Consider the following 9,215-nt stretch of genomic DNA (forward strand, 5'->3'; position numbering starts at 1 on the left):
TCGGATGAGAATTGGTGGAATTCGAAAATTCATTTCCGATTTCCACCCCTACGTATAGGTCATAAGGTTCTAAATATTGCAATTTTGTGGCATAGTGGGAATCTACTATTGCCATTTGTCTATTACAAGGACAACGTTTGGTGGAGTTTAGGGGACTAAACGAGTCGAACTTGAACTGGGTTTGAAAGATCTTTTGAACTTGAGCACATTGAGGACCATGTTCCCTGTGCTTTTGAAGACCATGTTCGAGCTCGAGTCGAGTTTGTGAAGCTCGAGCTCAGATCATTTTAGTTATTTATTTATTTTTATTTAAAACCTTTTTTTTAATCATAAATTGGTTATATTATAAAATAAAAATGAACTGAATTTTATTTTTGAAATTTGTATATGGATATAATAAAGAGAAGTGAAGACAAGCTCATGCAGGGAAGACAACTTTAGGACAGAGAAAAAAAATATGTAGTCATAAAGTGCTAACTGAAAAGGCCTCCTACATTACAATCATTATGAGCAAGCTAACTTCCATCGACCATAGGACACTTGCTCCGAAACAGGACAATGCTACAGCTCGTAATTTGCAGGTTATACTAAGCAAATTATGAAACACGGCAAGATTTAACCAAACCAAATTTGCCTTATAACATTAAGAGCAACAAAGCATGAAAAGTCTATCTTTTTCCTGGTAAGGAGACGTTAAAATTGAAAAAGAAGCCTCTAGGTAGGGAGACAGGTCATTTACCACCATTTGAAGACGAATTTTTTGTTGTGCTAGAAACAATGCTATATCCAATTATAGTCCATTTGGGATGTAAAATAGGTATCTACTCACGTAGTATGAACAAATTATATAAGAATTTCCATCCATATAGTATACTATTGTAAGCTCAAGAAATAAATATTCAATGCCAAATACTAGTTACCTAGGAATAGCGAGAAACAAAGGAAACTTGCTTACTTCACTTGCCAAAGGCCTTTTTCGTTAAACATCTCAAAAAGTTTTATCAACCGCCCAACAAGTTTCATAATACAATATTTGTAATCCAACACATTACATTATCATGCATGCGAATTATACACATCTTACATAAAACCATATAATTCATCAATACTTAAACATCCCGTAACAAAAACTAAGTAACCCCTTAGATTAATAATATACAATTCGCAAGAGAAAACGCCACCAAATAACATGCACAAAATACAAGACGTGAATTAGACAAGCCACGAGACAAAAAAATCAAAATACTAATTCAAATTCGTATCCTTCATATCACAAATCAATACTTCTAAATCACTAATCTAGTTAATACAGCCAACACTATTTGATGTCTAGAGAATTCAGTCAACAATACAAATGATAGTGGTAAATGTAAATAAATCCATAAGTAAACAACATCACACAGCAACAACACATGCACAAAAATCAAAATGTTTAAGATCGATAATAATAATTAAGTAAAACAGAAAGGTACCGATTGCTGCAGGTTCAAGTGTACAAAGGCCAATTAGTCCAAGCCCCGGAAACATGGCCGTTTTCACAAACATAGGCCCGAACAACAGGCTCCCCATCATCATGGTACCCGAAATACCTCCTCAAACAAAACGAAGAATGCAAATCCCATGTCTCTTTAGAGCTACAATATATGCAATTCAAATCAATTATTTTGCTCCTATCATCACTGATTGTCCTCCAAACCCTCGACTGTTTGAAATTCTTGAAAATACCCCTAAACAGCATGTAGTTACGCTTCTCCTCAATGTGGATGCAACCTGGCCAATCACAGATGTACAAGCAATCCCCCTTAAATCGACTCGCCAGCAATTTATTCCCTTGCTCTCGGCTCAAATTCCAAATCCCCGACGCCAAATGTGACCTCCGCGGTCTAACAACACAAATCTTCCTCCTCTTACAAGCAGCAATAGAATCTGCAGCAGGGATCGAAGACTCACCAAATAAAAAATCGTCGTGCAATGACCACGTGCAATCTGTTGATGCAGGAACACTCGATTCCGGAATTCCTTCTTCAGGTACAGTGAACTCCAACAATCCGTGCTCTTTGTAACTCTGATCATCGGACCCGATTTCTCGTTCAATCCCGAAATCGCAGTTACCGAGGGGGACGCCTGAGTGGATTAGGCCAGGGCAGCATACGGCAAGCTTGAAAAGAGACGCCCAGCCACCGGGAGGAAGTAGTAGATCGGAAACGACGGCGGGAATCGATTGAGAGCATTTAGATCTGAAGCAGACGGTTCTGATGAGAGAGGAGAATTTGGTGGAGATGCAGGACACCCTAGCCCAGTTCCGGGGATCTTCCTCAAGCTTGTAGAGTATGTTCAGAATGACGTCATCTGATAGCTTTGAGAAAACCCCACCTTCACACATTTTTGTCTCACAAATTCAGGTTCTCTAGGGGATTGATTGAGGATGTTATTACAGTTTTACTAATTTAGGGGACTTGTTTGCAAACTTTCCTCTAAACTCATACCGTCTATTCTTATCTGTTAAATCTATGAACTTATATTACGCCTATCGCCAATTTTAGGTCGATTTTACTCAACAATCAAATCCATTTTCATCAAAATTTTCGATTTTGTGATACTATATTTTTAGTGTGAATTCTAAGGGTTTTTTTTTTTTTTTTTTTTTTGCAAAAACCACTCATGTGTAATTTCGAATTGTTGAAAATTTTCTTATGTTAAAAAAATTAGCAAATACCCCCTATGAAAATTAGTCAAATGCAATAAGATTCCTGCGGACCGAATTGAGGAAAATCCGTCACAAATAGGCTTTTGTGACGGAGTTGTGACGGAATACGTCCGTGAGAAATAGCCTTGTCACTAATTAAAATAGTGACGGGTTTTTTCAATCCGTCACACTTGTGTGACGGAAAATTCTGTCACAAATACCTTGTCGAACTCCCTTAAATTTAGTGACAGATTCCGTCATAAGCAATTTGTTTGTGTCATTAATCTGTCACAAGATTTAGTGACAGATTCCGTCATAAGCAATTTGTTTGTGTCATTAATCTGTCACAAGATTCTGTCATTCATCTGTCATAAGTATCGTCACAAAAAGTCCGTCACATGCATCCGTAACAAATGTTCCGTCAAATTTCAGTCACAAGCAATCCGTCACATTGATTGTCACAAATATCCGTCACGTTTCTTCGCAATACCACCATAATTTTTTTTGTTCTCTTTATTTTACTACAATATATTTTTGGACAAAAAATCGAAAAAAATAAATCACAAAGCATATATCTATTAAAACAAAATCATATCTTTTCCAATATCTCATAACTTCATTTGGCTAGTAGTATCTAGTGCTAAGAATCTGTTAAAATTACAAAACATAAATATCTTATGTATAGAAACCATGAGCTCTAAACTCGTTTATATTCCTCCTCTTTTTTTGAGTCACCGCCATTTATTTTGCCTTCAATTTTCAGGTCACATTCCTAACACCATTCTTTATCGTCCTTCAATATCGACAATCCATGGCCTTAGTATCTATCTTCCTCTTCATGAAAAACGAGAAGGCTTTCATGAAAGAATTTCATCTTTCAACTGTTTAAAGCAAAAGGCAAGGAATAATTAGAACAAGGTAAAAAGTATGTAAGATCTCTTTAGATGTCTGCTACTTTTAAATGCAGTACAAAAAAGGCGAAAAAAGCTCCATTCACCTGTTGTAGAGAAGTTTTAGGCAAATTAGATCTTTTATGATTTATAAAGGGCTGAAGATCCCACCGTCCATATTTCCGGTCCAGTAGGTCTCAGACGTGACGACGATGTCTGCCAATATTTACATACAAGTTATCATTATCAACACTTCCACTTGAGTATATTGACTTGCTTAATAACGTGAATTACCTCACTTAATATCCGTCAAAGGACATCTTCCCAATAGTCGGAAGGATCTAATCGAATCTTTTGAATCGATGGAGAAGATACAGGATTTGCATCAACTCCTTGATCGGAGAAACTCTCCAAAATTCTCCACGAAGACATTTCTCTTGCATTCTACCAAGATCATAGGTTATTTTTGCCTCCATTTCAAGCAACCCTAACAACATAAATGCATAATTCTAACTTCTCTCAACAACAAAAACAAAAACCATTGAAATTACTTTAATCATAAATACAAGGCACTACCAATAAAGCCAAATACATCTAATCTCCATGAAAAGGTTGAGAATACAGGATTTAAGTGTGAAACCCTAAAATTTATAGCCTAATTATATCAATATCTGTAGAAACCAGATGATTCTACTCGATTTTTCACCCACCTATGAATTTACAATACAAATAGAAAACATCTTCATCTGTATTTCCAAATCAATGGTGAAATTTACCCTTATGCCCAAGTGGTAGTGTGTCGACTAGGAAAGTTTCCGTCAACGGTGCGCCGTCGCCGTCCCTCAATCGCATAAATCATCTGCAATTCAACGCCGCTACTGTTGAGCTGTTGCCGAACCATAGAAATTTTTAAATCCCGTGTTCTACCACTGTCGCCGATGAGCGATGTTTGGCGGTGTTAAATTGGAGAAAAATAAATAATTAAAGCCGTGTTCAAGTGTGGAACTGTATTGCGCAGACGACGGCAGATCTGTATTCTTGAACATAAACTTTGTTTTGGCCTTTTGGGCCTAGAATTCATGACAGTGTCGTAGTGGGGGAGTTAATTACTCAACTGCTATTTTATTTTATATATATATATATATTAGTTAATTTGTTAAATCAATTATTATCAATTAGGTGGTGTTTGCAAATGTTTTTTGAAAGTGATTATGCGGTTTTTTTTGCTCATAGGTGGTGTTTGCAAATGCTTTTTGAAAGTGATTATGCGGTTTTTTTTGCTCATAATCTGTTTTCAGGTGTTTGCAAAATCAATTTTTGCTTTTGCTTCTCTTAAAATAATCTGCTTTAAGCTATTTTTTTAAAAGCACCCCTAACCCTGCTTTTTCTATTTAAGTTCATTTTCTGGAATATTTGCAAACACCCCCAACTTTTGAAAATAAGCACTTAAAACTAACTTAAATCACAATCACTAACTTCTGCTTTTATATAATCATTTGCAAACACCACCATAATCTGTTTTCAGGTGTTTGCAAATTCAACTTTTGCTTTTGCTTCTCTTAAAATAATCTGTTTTAAGCTATTTTTTTAAAAACACCCCTAACCCTGCTTTTTCAATTTTAGTTTATTTTCCGAAATATTTGCAAACACACCCAACTTTTAGAAATAAACACTTAAAACTAAGGTGGTGTTTGCAAATGCTTTTTGAAAGTGATTATGCGATTTTTTTTGCTCATAATCTATTTTTAGGTGTTTGCAAAATCAACTTTTGTTTTTGCTTCTCTTAAAATAATCTGCTTTAAGCTATTTTTTTAAAAGCACCCCTAACCCTGCTTTTTCAATTTTAGTTCATTTTTCGAAATATTTGCAAACACCCCCAACTTTTAGAAATAAACACTTAAAACTAACTTAAATCACAATCACTAACTTCTGCTTTTACATAATCATTTGCAAACACCACCTAACTTAAATCACAATCACTAACTTCTGCTTTTAAATAATCATTTGCAAACACCACCTTAATTATATTTAGCAACTTTTGGCAAATAAAAAAAAAAATATAAATTAAATAAGTTTATACAAACTAGTATGTTTTATAAGTTAGATTTGTGTTCACGATAATTAATTATATATTTGAGAACTAACTGTAAATCATTCATCAAATTAATATTTGAGAATACAATTTTTTTATTAAACATATAAGTGAATTAATTAATTAAGAATAAAATACATTTGTTACCATAAAAAATAGTAAATGTTCAAACGTCCAATCTCCTATTTCGTGGAACTAAAAAAATAATAAAACACAAATAAATTGAATTTATATTTTCAATTTATTCATTTTTGGTGTATTAAAGTGAATTTACGAAAATTAACATAGTAATTAACACAATAATTATAATAGTGACATATTAATGACGAAACATAAAATGTGACGGATTAGTGTCTGACATGTATGTGACAATTTCTTACCGGATAAACATAGTGACGGATTAATGACAAAACTTAAACGGTGACGGATTTGTGACCGTAATGTATGTGACGGATTGGTCACATGCAGGATATGGTGACGGATTTGTGACCGACATTAATCAAATTGTTACACTCATCAAAAGTTTGTGACCAATTTGTGACTGAATCAATTTCTGTCAAAATATTTGTGACCGAAATGTGACTGAGAGTCGATTGTTACAAAATTCGTCACTGATTCGTCACATATTGGTCATTAAAAAATTCTAAATTTCAGTAGTATATTTAGTCACATATTTGTCACTCATTCGGTCACTACTGGTGACGGATTTAGGCTGTCACAAAATATCTGTCAAATCTCCCACCATATCAAGATACACTTCTCCAAAGTAGCTTTGTGTTGTTAATGACTTCATACGCAATATCCAAGACTAGGGGTGGAAATCGGACGGATCAGATCAGATTTAGGCCTTTCGGAATATTTCCGATTTTTTTCGGAAGTCAATTAGCCATTCCGATTCCGATTCCGATTTTTTCGGAATTTAAAAATGGATTCCGATTCCGATTTTTTCGGAAATTTCGGAAAATCGGAATTTTTCGGAATATTTCATTTTCGGAATTTTCGGAATATTTTCGGAAATTTTCGGAAAATTTCGGAATATTTTCGGAAATTTTCGGAAATTTTCGGAATATTTTCGGAAATTTTCGGAATATTCAGATTTTCCAAAAAAAAAAATTTTTTTTTTCAAAATATATCAGTGAATGAATAATATTAATAATAAAAAAAATAAAAAAAGACTTACTTCATCATAAAGACAGACACACAGTAGAACAATACTAATAACATCAACAACAAACTGCTTTCTTGATGAAATTAAATTATAAAAACAGAAATAAAGGGAACAAGCATGCCTAGGTTCAAAATACCAACAATACAACACCTAATACACATCCAAACAAAAAAACCGAGAGGACATCCACATAGAATCACTCTCCAATTTTTCTCAACTGTTAACCTTGAATGCATTGATATCTACAATGAAAAAACAATCAAAAATATTAACATTTAGAAATAATTGTAACAAAGTAAAAGTCTTATAAAATTGAAGACGAATACATACTCTTTTCTATTGATAAGAGCTTATCGAGGTCTTCTTCAACATCAACTAAAGGACCGCTTCTCGAACCAATCTTGAGCACACACTAAAGATGTATCTTAGATCAATTACATTGCTACCAAAATTTTCTCTTGTTCCTCTCCTTGTTTTGCCCTTAAAGCTTAATTCCTCAAATAGTTGCAATAGGTAAATGACAATTAGAGCAGAAGGGATCACAAGTTCCAAACAAGGATATATGAGGGGATGTGTAATTCCCCCTAAACTCATAAACATCAAATTGAAGGAGCTTATTGGATCTTAAGAGAAAGAGAAAAAAAAAAATCGACCTTCGTAACATAAGGAGCTGATGAACTCATAAATTGTACTTAGGAAGCATACATCTTAAACTTTCAGCAAATATTTTGAATTATCATATAAGATGTTTTGACATTAATATGTTAGCCACAACCAAGAAGCATCTCAATAGGAGATGTAAGAAAAAAACATAAATCATAAGATTATGATACAAATTATGTATTAGAATAAGATATTCATGAAGAAGCACCTCAAAAGCCCCTCTAACAATTCATAAAATTAATAAATGGGAGACAACTTACCATCTCAAAAAGCCCCTCTAACAGTTCCACTTAAAATGTTGCAATATATAATGAAGGCCTTAACAATTTATTGGGAAACTCAGCAAAGTCTACCAAAGGATTATCCTCCACAATTAATCTGCGGGTTGCCCCTACAAACATTTTGAATTCAAGTTCAAACAAATTCAGTAATAGATATAACAAGTAACATATTTCAATAACTAATATGCAAAAATAAAAATTAATTCAGTAGGTTTAGGTTGCAGAAGGAAGAAAACAGGGGATTGATATGTTCTGCCAATAATTTTATTTTTTTGCAATTTTAAGAGTAATAAAGGATCGATTTCTATGAAGTACCTCTAGAATGAAGGGATGCAGCTGGTGCTCGGTGGAGACAACAAGTGGCGGCGCGGCTAGTGCTCGGCTGAGAAAATAAGGGGCGACGCGGTTGGTGCTCGGTGGAGACAATAAGGGGCGGCGCGGCTGGTGCTCGGCGGAGAGAATGAGGGTGGCGCTGGTGGTTCTCGACGGAGAGATGAGGGGACGGGCTGGGGCGGTGGTGGTAGGAGAAATGAGCGATGATTTACGGGAGAGAGTAAAGGGTTGGTGCAGCGGCGCAACGTGAGAGTGAGAATGAATTAGGGTTTACCTTTTGAACCTTTTAAATATAAAAATAAATAAAAAAATTGACTATATATAATAATTACTAAATGTTAATAATAATCGGAAAATATCGGAAATAATCGGAAAAAAATCGGAAAAATCGGAATTAATTTCGGATCGGAATTCGGAAATTCCGGAATTTCAATATCTAGTTCCGATTCCGATCCGATTTTTTTCGGAATTTTCGGAATTCGGAATTTCGGAATTCGGAATTGATAAAACCGTTCCAAAATCGGAATTATTCGGATCGGATTCGGCGGAAATCGGAAATTTTGTTCCGATTTCCACCCCAATCCAAGACACTAGTTCCTTATCAATCCATTTGTGAATATTCCACGGGATATAACTTAGGTCCTGTTTGATTGCACTTAATGACTTCTTAATGACCACTTAATGACTATTAACATCTTATTAGGTAAGACATTATATTTTCAGCATGTTTGATAGTGACCTCTGGATGAAACCATTCACTTCTGACCGGTTCAGTCAAAAAATCATAACTTATTGGTTCAGAGGTAAGTTTACTGAATTTGAGACCAAATTATCCCGGTATGAAATTTTGTCCCTCCCTTTATAGTTCTCTTTCTTCGTTCTTGTTGCAAAGAGAATCAAATTATTCATTTTATAGATGAAAGATGGTTTCCACATAATTGTCCTTTCATAATTATTTTTAAATAGGAATTGAATTGTCCTTTTACTGTTGGAAGGGTGGAATCCAAATTTTCTTTTATGGTATTTTTTATTTATTCAATATTACTAGTGAAAAGAATATGATCAAATAATTATAAAGGTCACACTGAAATTTTTCATTCAT

The 9,215-nt window shown here is 34.3% G+C and overlaps 2 long non-coding RNA genes and 1 pseudogene across 3 annotated transcripts; all 3 read right to left on the reverse strand.

The window, feature by feature from the left end:
* Positions 1-1,231: 1,231 nt before the first annotated feature.
* Positions 1,232-2,753, reverse strand: LOC105952517 (phytochrome A-associated F-box protein pseudogene; annotated as a pseudogene). Its single transcript, XR_016029722.1, has one exon. The product of XR_016029722.1 is annotated as a phytochrome A-associated F-box protein pseudogene (transcript).
* Positions 2,754-3,242: 489 nt separating this feature from the next.
* Positions 3,243-4,259, reverse strand: LOC105952518 (uncharacterized). Its single transcript, XR_016029723.1, has 4 exons — positions 3,984-4,259; positions 3,871-3,917; positions 3,684-3,792; positions 3,243-3,567 (listed from the first exon to the last, which is right to left on the reverse strand). It is a non-coding gene; the product is annotated as an uncharacterized LOC105952518 (long non-coding RNA).
* A 2,627-nt stretch (positions 4,260-6,886) lies between these two features.
* On the reverse strand, positions 6,887-8,381 carry LOC148765199 (uncharacterized). Its single transcript, XR_016029667.1, has 4 exons — positions 8,096-8,381; positions 7,760-7,890; positions 7,167-7,331; positions 6,887-7,078 (listed from the first exon to the last, which is right to left on the reverse strand). It is a non-coding gene; the product is annotated as an uncharacterized LOC148765199 (long non-coding RNA).
* Between the last annotated feature and the right edge of the window lie 834 nt (positions 8,382-9,215).

This window comes from Erythranthe guttata, chromosome 14, assembly GCF_056151865.1.
Source record: "Erythranthe guttata isolate IM_541 chromosome 14, IM_541, whole genome shotgun sequence".
NCBI lineage: Eukaryota > Viridiplantae > Streptophyta > Magnoliopsida > Lamiales > Phrymaceae > Erythranthe > Erythranthe guttata.